Below are 11416 nucleotides of genomic sequence, written 5' to 3' on the forward strand. Positions count from 1 at the left end.
AACCCTAGGCCAGATGTAGTGGATAAATGTTAATAAAGATAAATGTGAAGTGCCATGCTTAGACTGGAAGGGCTGGGGAGTCCATAGAGAGGAGGGTACAGCCCAGCTGGGCTAGAAGAGGAGGCCTCAGGCTTGGTCAGTAACTAACTGTGAGTCACCTGTGTCTTGGGGTTGCCAGAGGAGGCCAGTTAGTTTGTGGTCGCCGTCACAGAGTAGAGCCAAATGAGAGGAGGTGGTTAGCCACACCAGTTGCTCTGCTTGGCTCAGGCCACACAGGGCAGGGGTCAGCTCTAAAAGCACATTTTTGAGAGTGATGAATCAGAGTGAAGTATAGAAAACAAATTGTTGTAGATCTCTTTAAAAGGGGATTTAAGGAGCGCCTGGGTGGCTCAGTTGGCTAAGTGGTTAAGCATTTGCCGTTGGCTCAGGTCATGATCCCAAGGTCCTGGGCTCAAGCTCCAAGTCTCCGGTCATGATCCCAGGGTCCTGGGCTCAAGCTCCAAGTCTCAGCTCAGCAGGGGAATCTGCTTCTTCCTCTCTCAGGTCTTCCTCCCCGCCCCATCCCCCACTCATGTACACACACTCTCTCAAATAAATACTAAAGAAAAAAATAAAAGGGGATATAATACATGGATGGAATGTTACAGAATTGTGAAAGGGCTGCAAGAGTGGGAATCAGGAGGTGGCCCCTGGAACTACTGAGTTCAGGAACACAGCTGCGGGTGCTCCCTCAGGTCAGGTGTGGAGAAACCACTCCTGCCTGACTGCTCCCTGGACATGAGGCCTGTGATGCCCCGCAGTGCTGATGTCAGCTACCCATCCTCTCAGTACCCACATTTCCGCTCCTTTGCTTATCAGCACAAATAGCCAAAAGATAAAGAAGCTGGCTTTCTTCTATCTTCCTTCTATGAGCATTTGACCCTTGAACGACCCAGGGTGGGGGGACCAACGCCTCACTCGGTCAGAAATCCGCATGTAATTTTTTACTCTCCCTAAACTTTCCTAATACTTAACTATAAGCCTTACTGGTAAGCACTCAGAGCATACTTTGTATGTTACACATATTACTGTGTTCTTACAATAAAGTAGGATAGGAAAAAGAAAATAGGAAAACACAGTATTTATTGAAAAAAAAAAAAACCTCATGTTACGTGGACCCATGCAGTTGAAACCCACGTTGTTCAAGAGTCAAGTGTAATTACATAACTTTCTACTAGGCACATGTATTACTTTATGATCCATAGGGATGAATGAGTTCTTTAAGAAGAAGAGAGAAGCTACTGGAGAGCACTTTTGAGCTTCAGAGGTTGAAAGCAAGATGGTGACTCAACTATGGTTTATCTTGCAAATGCCAAACTGGTAGTGTTTTCATAACAAAGAGTGGTCTTGGATGCATTTGTGTGAGTATATTTATAGACATGAAAACTTGGGGGGAAGGAAATAGATTGTTTTGTTCCCCCCTTGACTTTTGAAATTATCCTTACCACTTGATTTATAAGTGAGCCCGTGGAGTATTCTTATTTCTTCCTTTCTTGGGCACTGCATTAGACCTAAAAATGTTAACTGGCTTAGGATGTGGATTTTGCTAAAATGATTCCTCTTGAACACTTCACTGCACTCTCTTGAATGCCTAAAAAATGGGGTTTTGCCCCTGCTCTCTGGTAGCCCTGATAACTGGTCCGAAGCCAGCCCTGCATCACTGGGATCAAAGGTCCCCTCGGCAACATGTAAGAAAGGGGTCCGGGTCAGGCACCTATGTTGGGCACTGTCTGGTTTATGTAGACGCCAATCTGGCATCACCTTATCCTGTGGACGTAACATTAGTCTGCAGAAAAAGAGATCAGAGCTGGGTAGAGTCTCTTTAAATATTAATACTAGTGATGCCTTTTGCCACACATCTCTGAAGAGCTCTGAGCATTTCAGACATTACCTCATCAATTTTCACAGCGTTCTTGGGTGAGAAGCCGATGGCAAGTCTTATGGTCTCCATTTGGGACAGAACATAGCAAATGCTTCAGATAGTTGATCTAAACTTAGGAGTGGTCCTGACCAGATACCAACTGATAAAAAGAGTGGAGGCACTTTTTGTGGCATATTTTTCTACAGTTGTCACTCATCTCACACACGTGGGATTGCCTTCCTGCATGTTGCTCCACAGCATTAATGGGGGCCTGATGTGAGCAGGTGCAGGGCTGAGCACTGTGGCTGGGAGCAAAGGTCAGTCTCCTTAGTCCCACACTTAAGGCCTTTGGTGATAGGGCTTCTACCTGCCTGTCCTACCAGAAGTCCCTCAACCCTATTGCACATCTCCTTGGCCCTTCCGTCCATCTTCCTGGTCTTCAGGGTAGCCCTGGGCCATCTTCCTTCTGTGCACTTTCTCTGTCCTCCCCAGCTCTGCAAGTGTCACTCTCCTGCCCTCCGTGGCTTGGTCCCCCGCTCCACGGAGCCTGCCCTGAGAGCACCCTCCTGTGTCCACAGCTGCACCTGAGCTCCCATCATCCAAGTCTAGCAGCCCATCTGCTGTGGCCCTTTCTAGTCTCTACTTGGTATTTTAGGGGTTTGGGTACGCTGCTCAGTGACCTTTCTTGACTGCAGGGATGGTCCGGTTCATTCTTGTATCTCTCAGTGACTTGCCCCTGTGGGGTGCACAGGACCCAGGGCCCGGATAGAACCCCGCTGGGCCTGACCCCTCCTCTGGTGCCAATCACCGAGGCCCCTCACTGCCTGCAGGCCTGTTCTGTCCTCTCAGCACCCACACCCCGTTCTACCCATCCTTGTGGTTGAAAGTCCTTCTGTCACAGAGATCTGGAGAAATGGGCAGAGAGGACCATGGAAGGGTCTTCAGCAGGTGACCTCTCTGCTTTTGTCTTTCTTCACCTCTGGGGTACAAGGCCTCCTACTGCTGGAAGGGCTTTCTCCAGAGCATTCTCTCCATTCATGAGCTGACTCCAGGGCTGGGACCACCACGGGCTCCACCTGCGGCAGGTTGTGTGAGGCCGGGCAGGTCATTTAATCTTCCCGTGGCGTCATTCCCCCATCTGTTGAGGGGGGATAAAGTGTTTAAGGGTGCCCTACCTCCCTGGGAGGCTTATCGACTTAATGCTATGCCGTTCACTTTTAACCCGAGGCAGCTGGGCAGACCTAGCTGGGGAGCAGGCACCCAGTCAGCGCTGCAGCTGCACACTGGCCACCTTGGGACACCTCAGGTGTCACAGTCTCTGTTGCCCATGGCCCAGGAGCAGCCAGGGTGCCGCAAAGAACTTGTAGGGTCTCCTCTCTGGGCCAGTTCACGTGGCTGAGGGAGATAAGAGCGGCATCTGGAGGGCTTCTGGGGAAGAGGGGAGAGTGACTCCTGTGGAGGGCAAGGCTGAGGCTGCCCGGGATCCACAGGAGAGGGGGTCCCCTCGGCCACTGTGGGGGCCGTCCTGCTCGCCCACATGGCTGGGCCATCAGCTTTACGGGGGCTCATTGACAAGCTATAAGGAGGTCACTTGATACTCCCATTCCTGTGGCCACGATCTCGGGAAGGCGGCCTTTTCTCTTTAAAGACAGCTGTGTGCTGGGAGGCCCAGGAGCAGTGTGGGGAGGCGGGGGGGTAGTGGGGGGGTGGCCAGCACGGGGAAGGGGGGCCGGATTCTCTCCTTGGACGACTCCCCTCAGCTCTGCTCCACTGGTGAGTTGTTTTCTCATTCTGTAACATGTCCTGCTTCCTCCAGAGGGTTGCAGAAAGGTAGCTGGGTTTTTTAAATTGTAGCATTTTTTAACTTAAGTTTTTAATTCCAGTTAGTTAACATACAGTGTTATGTTAGTTTCAAGCATGCCATATAGTGATTCAGCACTTCCATTCGAGACCCCAGCTTATCATGATAAGTGCCCTCCTTAATCCCCATCACCTATTTCTCCCCAACCACCGGCCCTCTAGTATCCCATCATTTTGTTGTCTATAATTAAATCTGTTTCTTGGTTTCTCTTTTGTTCCCTTTGCTCGTTGGCTTATTTCTTAAATTCCACATATGAGTAGAATTATATGGTATTTGTTTTCTCCAACTTATTTCACTTAGCTTTGTACTCTCTAGCAACATCAGCATCATTGCAGATGGCAAGATTTCATTCTTTATGGCTGAGTAGTATTCCTAATTGAGTATTTTTGCTGTATATTTTAAAATCTATTTTCATGGTATAATCTTGAACGATTTTTTTTTTTTTTTTAATGATAGAGAGAGGGGCAGGCAGAGACACAGGAGGAGGGAGAAGCAGGCTCCATGCCGGGAGCCCGACATGGGACTCGATTCCGGGACTCCAGGATCTCACCCTAGGCCAAAGGCAGGCACTAAACCGCTGAGCCACCTAGGGATCCCCAATCTTGAACGATTATTATGTGTGAAACCTGTTTAAGTGAAGGTTCTTTAAGTCTTCATAATTGCAATTATTCATTCTGGGCTCTTCTCCCATTTAACTGTTAAATATTGCTCATATTTTAAGTTTGCAATTGCAGTATCTTTTTTTTAAAGAGTTTTTTAAGAGTTTATTATTTGAGCATGTGTAGGTGCCTACAAGTGGGGGGAGGGGCAGAGAGAGAGGGAGAAGCTGGCTCCTTACCGAGCGGGGAGCCTGAAGTGGGGCTCCATCCTAGGACCCTGAGGTCATGACCTGAGCCAAAGGTCAGCTTACCCAACTGAGCCATCCAGGGGCCCCAAATTGCAGTATCTTTAAGCATCTTCTATAGAAATGGGTTAGTATTTTGTTTTGGAACTAAATTGCCAACAGGTTTTCTACATTATGAGATCATAGGATGTAAGACCTGATCCTGGAGATTTTTCTGGTTGAGCATCTGTGGTTCTAATGGTGCAGTATGTCCTGAGAAGGTAGCGAGGGGTCTTTACTACCCAGCTAACTAGTGACAGAAGCAGGACTCAAACCCAGGTTTCCTAACCCCCTTGTCCGTAACTCTCCAGGCTACCCTGTAGTATTTAATTTCTGAATTACAAGCAAGAAGGAAAAATCACGGTATGATTTTGTTTTTCCATGTGCCTGCCTTAATCTGATTAAAAATTAGCTTTTTTGGCTTTCCATATGCCTGTGTTGGGGGGACTCCTGGGTGGCTCAGTCAGTTAAGCGTCTGCCTTCAGCTCAGGTCATGATCTCAGGGTCCTGGGATCGGGTCCTGTGTCAGTCTCACCGCTCATTAGGGAGGGGAGGCTGCTTCTCTGTGGCCTCCCCACCTCTGCTGAGGCTCTCTCTTTCCCTCTCTCTCTCTCTGAAGTAAATAAATAAAATCTTTAACAACAACAACAAAATGCCTGTGTCATGTACTACAGCTGATCCTCCTACCTTGAACCCCTTGATTCATTTGCCCGTCTACACAGAGAATCCCTCAAGTGAGGTCCCTATCAGCATTATCTGGAGCTTGTTAGAAGTGCAAAATCTGAGCCCCACCCCAACTGAGAGACACAGAACTGGGCATAGGAGAACTGTGTTTTAACAAGCTCTGCAGCGACTCGGTAAAATCAGAACCACTGCCTGGCAGGACTTCATCGTACCCTCCCTCTCCGTGCTTGACAGCAAGTGCAGTGACACGCTTGGTTCTCGTGGATTTTGAGCTGTCTTCCCTGAAGAAGGAACTTCTTTGTTGCTGCTGCCAGGTTTTGATGAGCATCCCCCTCCTCCACTCTGCTTCCTTCCTCCTGTACAACGCACACGCATGCACGTGCACAAGCTCTCACACATGCACATCCTGCAGGACTGAGAGATCTCTGGGTAAATAATGAGAGTAATTAGGGGGTTTCAGTAGAAACAGGTTTGTAGATCAAATGTTCTGACCCCTGGATAGTGTTCCTGTGTTTCCAGACTTGCTCCCTCTCTAAGCACAGTGATAAATTGGGTGGCTGCTGACCATTTTGTACTGTTTGCTGCCATTTGTTAGTCATTCAGGATTGTTTAGTACCTTCTGTTTGCGTGACATATGTTCGGTGTGAGGGGAAAATGTATTGGTTTATAGTTTATCAGGAGGTAGAGATTTTGTTCAGAAATAACTGTAAGAGGGCAGCCCTGGTGGCGCGGCGGTTTGGCGCCGCCTGCAGCCTGGGGTGTGATCCTGGGGATCCTGGATCAAGTCCCACATTGGGCTCCCTGCATGGAGCCTGTTTCTCCCTCTCCCTGTGTCTCTGCCTCTCTCTCTATGAATAAATTAAAAAAAAATTTTTTTTAAAGAAATAACTGTAAGACAAGCCAGCCAGGTATCAACAGAGGGGAATCATCTCCAGTAAAGGCTGTGGAAGCCTGGAGGTGGTGGGCAGCCTGTGTTATGGAGGACATCACAGAGGACTTCGTGGAAGAGGTAGCATTGGAGTGAGTCCCACAGGGAGGCAGGATTTGGACGTGAAGAGTTTGGGGGTGGGTAAAGAACATTATAGGCAGAGGTGGGAAAAAGACAAAGGCACAGCAGGGGCTCTCGCTGCATTCTGATGGGAGCAGGGGTTATTTGAAGGTGATTAGGAGGAAATGAGGCTGGCTATTCAAGTAGGTCAGTGCCAAAAGGAGAAGGATCTTTAACACCCACTTAGGAGTTTGTTCTTTATCCTGAAGGCAATGGGGAGCCATTGAAAGGGTTTGAATGAGGGCAAGGCATGAGCAGAGCTGTCTTTTAGTAAGAGTAATCTGCCATCAGAGTATGAAGTAGACCGAAGTGTGTGAAGGGGAAGTGGGGAGGCTTTGTTTTTATTTTGTAACTGTTTGCCGCAGTATGTTGATACATTAAACAATCATCTTAATGTTTAATTAGGAGGTAATTGCTTTTCTTATGGTGGTCATTGAATTTTGAAATAAGCTTCCAGGGGCTAGATTATTGTCCAGGGGACACAGTTCTCATTTCATAATGAGAAATCTGCAAGAAGATAGAAATTGCTCAACAGAATGGCTTTATAGGAAACGTCCAGAACTTCTTCCTTCTTTTTCTTCTCTAACATTTTCTTTTAAATAAAAATATTTGTATTCATTTTACTCAGTAATGACCTGGTAATGTCAGGTCATATAAAATCTAAACAGCAAGCACCCGAGATGTGGCTCTTCCTTGCTGCTTCCTCCTCTGCCTCCTAATCTGTTTTCCATCTCAGTCAGGGACTTGGCTTTGTTAAAGCACCTGAATCTTGCTCATTTCACAAGGATCTGCCTCCTTCCAGCTGCTCCAGTGGGAAGAGTTGTAGCAAACTGGGATGCCATGAAGTTCTAGATGTGCCGTGACTTCTAGGATTTGCCTCTAGGGAAGACTGTGTTCCTGTTGATTACTTTCAGTAGGGCAGCATTTCTGGGGCCTGGGCTTGTCTGGTTCGCACCATTGGTTTCAGTTCTTGAGCTAATATTTCCTGAGCGTCTGTTAAGCACTGAAGACTCATGGTGACTCAGACGCCCAAGGCCCTGCTCGCAAGGATCTTCTATTCCAGCAGGGGATATTGTAAATAGTCAAATAGAGTTGTGAGAGAGGGAAGCAAGCCACAGAGGGAAGAGCACAGCCAGCAATGACAGTGGCCTGAGCAAAGGCTCAGTGGCCAGAGCAGAAGGGAAGAGGGGGTGAGCAGGGCTGGACGACCCTGGGAGGGGACTACAGGGGATGCAGGAGAGTAAAGAGCCTGGAGAGCTGAGTGGGGCCTGAGCAGACAGGGCCTTGAAGGTCTATAGAAAGCACAAATCTGAAAATAGTAGCTACCATTTGCAGAATGCTTCTCACCAGGCGCTGTTAAGCAGTTTCCATGCATTAACTTAGTCCTCACAAAGAGCTGGTAAGGCTGGTACTGTTGTTGTCCACATTTTACTGGTGGGGAAACTGAGGGACCAAAGGCTTAAGGAACCTGATAGTCACAGATCTAGTAAGTGATAGAGCAGCGATATGAGCCCAGGTGGACTGGCTGCAGAGCTTGCACTGCAGACCCTAATCAATTATCCTTAAAGTGATGGGGTGATTCATAGGATTTGATGCAGGGTCTGATTTGTATCTTAGAAAAGTTGCTATGGCGACCTGGGTGGCTCAGTTGGTTAAGCAGTTGGCTCTTAGTTTTGGCTCAGGTCATGATCCCAGCCAGGGTCCTGGGATCAAGCTCCACTACAGCCTCCTCACTTAGTGGGGAGCCTGCCTGAGGACTCACTCTCTCTCTCTCTTTCTCTCTCTCCCCCCTCCCTCCCTCCCTCCCTCTCTCCACCTCTCCCCCCATTGGGTTGTGAAAGCTCTCTCTCTTTCTCAAATCTTAAAAAAAGAAAAAGATGGCAGTGTGCTGTGGAAATGGCTTGGCAGGAGAGCAAGACTGGAGCAGGGAGAGCAGGTGCCATGTGACCCAGGTAAGAGACCTTGTAAGAGCCTCAAGTTGTGTGATGGCAGCAGAGGTAAAAGAAGTGGTAACGTGGGAGATGTTTGAGGGTCGCAGCAGCAGGGGCTGGAGAGTGGTGGGGTTGGCAGGGAGGATACCAAGGCTCTGCGACCAACCCCCGGGTTCTAGGCTGGGGAGTGGGGTGTTCATGGTGTTCCCGATGGGCCCAAGGTGGGCTGGTTTGTGTGTGTCACAGGGGAGCCGACAAGACGGCTGAGCTCTCTGCCAGCCAGAGCATGGAATCTGAGGTGCAGACCTTCAAACCCTTCCAGGTCTGCAGGCAGGAGTTAAGGAGGCCAGGGGAGAAGGGGCAGGTGGTGCACGGGCCCTGGTGCCATTCCCCTGTGAGCCTTTGTCCTCGGAGCTTAGATTCAATCTCTCTGAGACGATCTCTCTGATTTTTAGGTGTCGTCGTGCACAAACAGTAATAATGGGGTTTTAAAAAGAAATGAGTAAGTTTACTGCTTATTTCCAGCATCCAGATCAGACTTGTTTTCCGTCTCTGTGTCTGTCCAGCGTCACTTTATAGTTGTGCTCAGAGCACTGTTATGCCCAGAGCCGTATCTGTATAGATATGGCTTTATTGCCTATTTTTTAATACCTTACTTTATTGCCTATTTCTAAATACCTTACATTAAATCAATTGCTGCTCCTGGAATGTTGTATAGTTTCTTGGCTTTTTTTTTTTTTTTTTTTTTTGAGGATTCCCCACAAAGGATGAGCTGTAACTTACCCATTCTCTATGTCAGTTGATTAATTTCTTGTTCTTTCAGATGGTGACTCACCGAGCACCTGTGGCCTAGGCTGTCCCTCCTTTCCTTAGGCAAGATCCCAGCCATGGCAACTTCTGTGTCCTTCCAGAGAGGGGTGACCCCACTGGGCACTTGTGAGTTCAGGGGACAGAAGGCAGAATGCTTCCTTAGGGCTGAATCTCTGGTTTCTGGGCCCTATTGTTTCAGTGACCTACCTCTGAGCCGAGGTGGCATTCATTGACCATTGTCAGCACTGCCACCAATAGCTGCCATCCCCCAACAGCTGATCCGATTCCTTGCATGGTTTGCTCTAAAGTGGGCAATCGTACAGGAGCAAAAAGAGGTTTCTGGGCAGAATGCTTAATGAGGGCTTAATGAAGCCAGCCAGAGTGGCCTGCTGGTTTGAACCCTTGCACGGGGGCCCGATTGGCAGGCAGCACCTGGCACTCTTGGCTCCCTGACAGCCGTCAGCCGTTCCCGAGCCCCATGCAGCGATGCAGGACCCATGCTGTGCCACTGGCTGGCAGGAGCCGTTTCGTCGGTCTCTGGAGCATTGTAGATGTCCCTGTCTCATGGGCCCCACACCCTGTCAGGAGTTATTTGTCTAGGTGTCTTATAGGCTCTATCACACTGTGAGCTGTCCAAGGGTGGGGACTATCTGATGACCCTGTCTCCTCTACCAAGGCCATCACCAGGCCCAGTCTCAAGAGGTGCTTGATGAGTTGAACGGAAGGCATTGATTTGGGACCAAGTTCCTTGACTGAAGGTGGTGGAGACCTTTCGGCTCTGAAGACCCAGGGACTAGACTTGAACTCTGCAGAGCAGAGCCCCCTGTCTTTGGCCACTGCCAACTCTATGGGAGGATGAGGACCTTGAGAGAAGATCCAAGACCTCTCTACCAGGACAGAGCCTATGTCCCAAGTCCCGGAGGCTGGGGCTCTGGGAAGCGTGCGGGGCCCAGCTCCGGATGCCAGTCTGGTTCTGGGCTGTACCTGTGGTGGTTACTATGCGTCCACTGATGGATTTGGGGATCCCGCCTTCCTTCTGTGGATGAAAACACAGGCCGTCAAATCCAGCTGCCTCTTTTGGGCCGCTGCAGGAGTTGTCGGTCTGCATTTCCCCAACACTGCACTTGCTGTGGGTTTCATTTTTGGTGCCTCTGGTATCAAACGTGTCCAGAAGCAACTGCAAAGTAGTTGGCATGTCATGACAGTTGATGATTCAGTTGGTAGTAAAAAACAAGTCTGAGGACTGAGTTTATGTTCCACCATTTTGTGAATTATGTCCAGGTGGTTGTCAAGAGAATTTTTCTTAACCAGATGAGGGCATTTGCAAAAACCAACAAGTCTATGGGGAGGAAAAGAATTTTACACTGAATGCCAAGGACACACTAGACACTGTGGGATCTGGTGGTGTCTGGCTGGAGAGGCCTTCCCTGGCTTCAGGGTCAGCCTGAGATCCTCTGTGGCTGTGCAGCAACAGGTGGCAGCAGGGGGTCTGTTATCACCAGAGTCCAATCGCCAAGTCTGTGGCCCCTTTAAGGGTGGGTCTTTTGGTTGTCTTTGCTGTGTGATATGGGTTGGTCACATACTCTTTTGGTAAAATATACATTACCTTTAAAAGACCATTTAAAAATGTACAATTCAATGGCATTAAGTACATTAACAGTGCTGTGCCACCATTACCACTATCTGATTCCTGAATTTTTTCATCTCCCCAAAAAGAAACCCTGTACCGATTAAACAGAAACACCCTATTTTGTCCTTCCCTGAGTCCCTGGTAAGGAATAATCTGTTTTCTGTCTCTATGGACTTACTTAGATATTTCATGTAAATGGAATCACACACCGTATTGTCCTCTGTCTGATTTCTTTCACCTAGCATAAGTGTTTGAGGCTCACCCATGCATATGACAGTACACCTAACCCTTGAACATTGTGGAAGTAAGGATGCCAACTCCTTGTGCTGTCAGAAATCTACGTATAACTTTTGATACGTCCAAAACTTCTCATAGCCTACTCTTGACTGGAAACTGTCACTATTCTTGACTGTAAATAGTTGATTATCACATATTTTGTATGTCATATGTATTGTATAGTATATTCAAAGTAAGCTAGAGGGCAGCCCCTGTGGTGCAGTGGTTTAGCGCCGCCTGCAGCCCAGGGCATGATCCTGGAGTCCTGGGATCGAGTCCTGCGTCGGGCTCCCTGCATGGACCCTGCTTCTCCCTCTTCCTGTGTCTCTGCCTCTTTCTCTCTCTCTCTCTCCATCTCTATGAATAAATAAATAAAATCTTTAAAAAAACTTA

General features: G+C 48.4%; 1 long non-coding RNA gene across 1 annotated transcript; it reads left to right on the forward strand.

Moving 5' to 3' along the window:
- The first annotated feature begins 8020 nt into the window (after window positions 1–8020).
- Window positions 8021–11416, forward strand: LOC144322464 (uncharacterized). The gene is made up of 2 exons (XR_013388107.1): window positions 8021–9243; window positions 9794–11416. It is a non-coding gene; the product is annotated as an uncharacterized LOC144322464 (long non-coding RNA).

This window comes from Canis aureus, chromosome 10 (genome assembly GCF_053574225.1).
Source record: "Canis aureus isolate CA01 chromosome 10, VMU_Caureus_v.1.0, whole genome shotgun sequence".
NCBI lineage: Eukaryota > Metazoa > Chordata > Mammalia > Carnivora > Canidae > Canis > Canis aureus.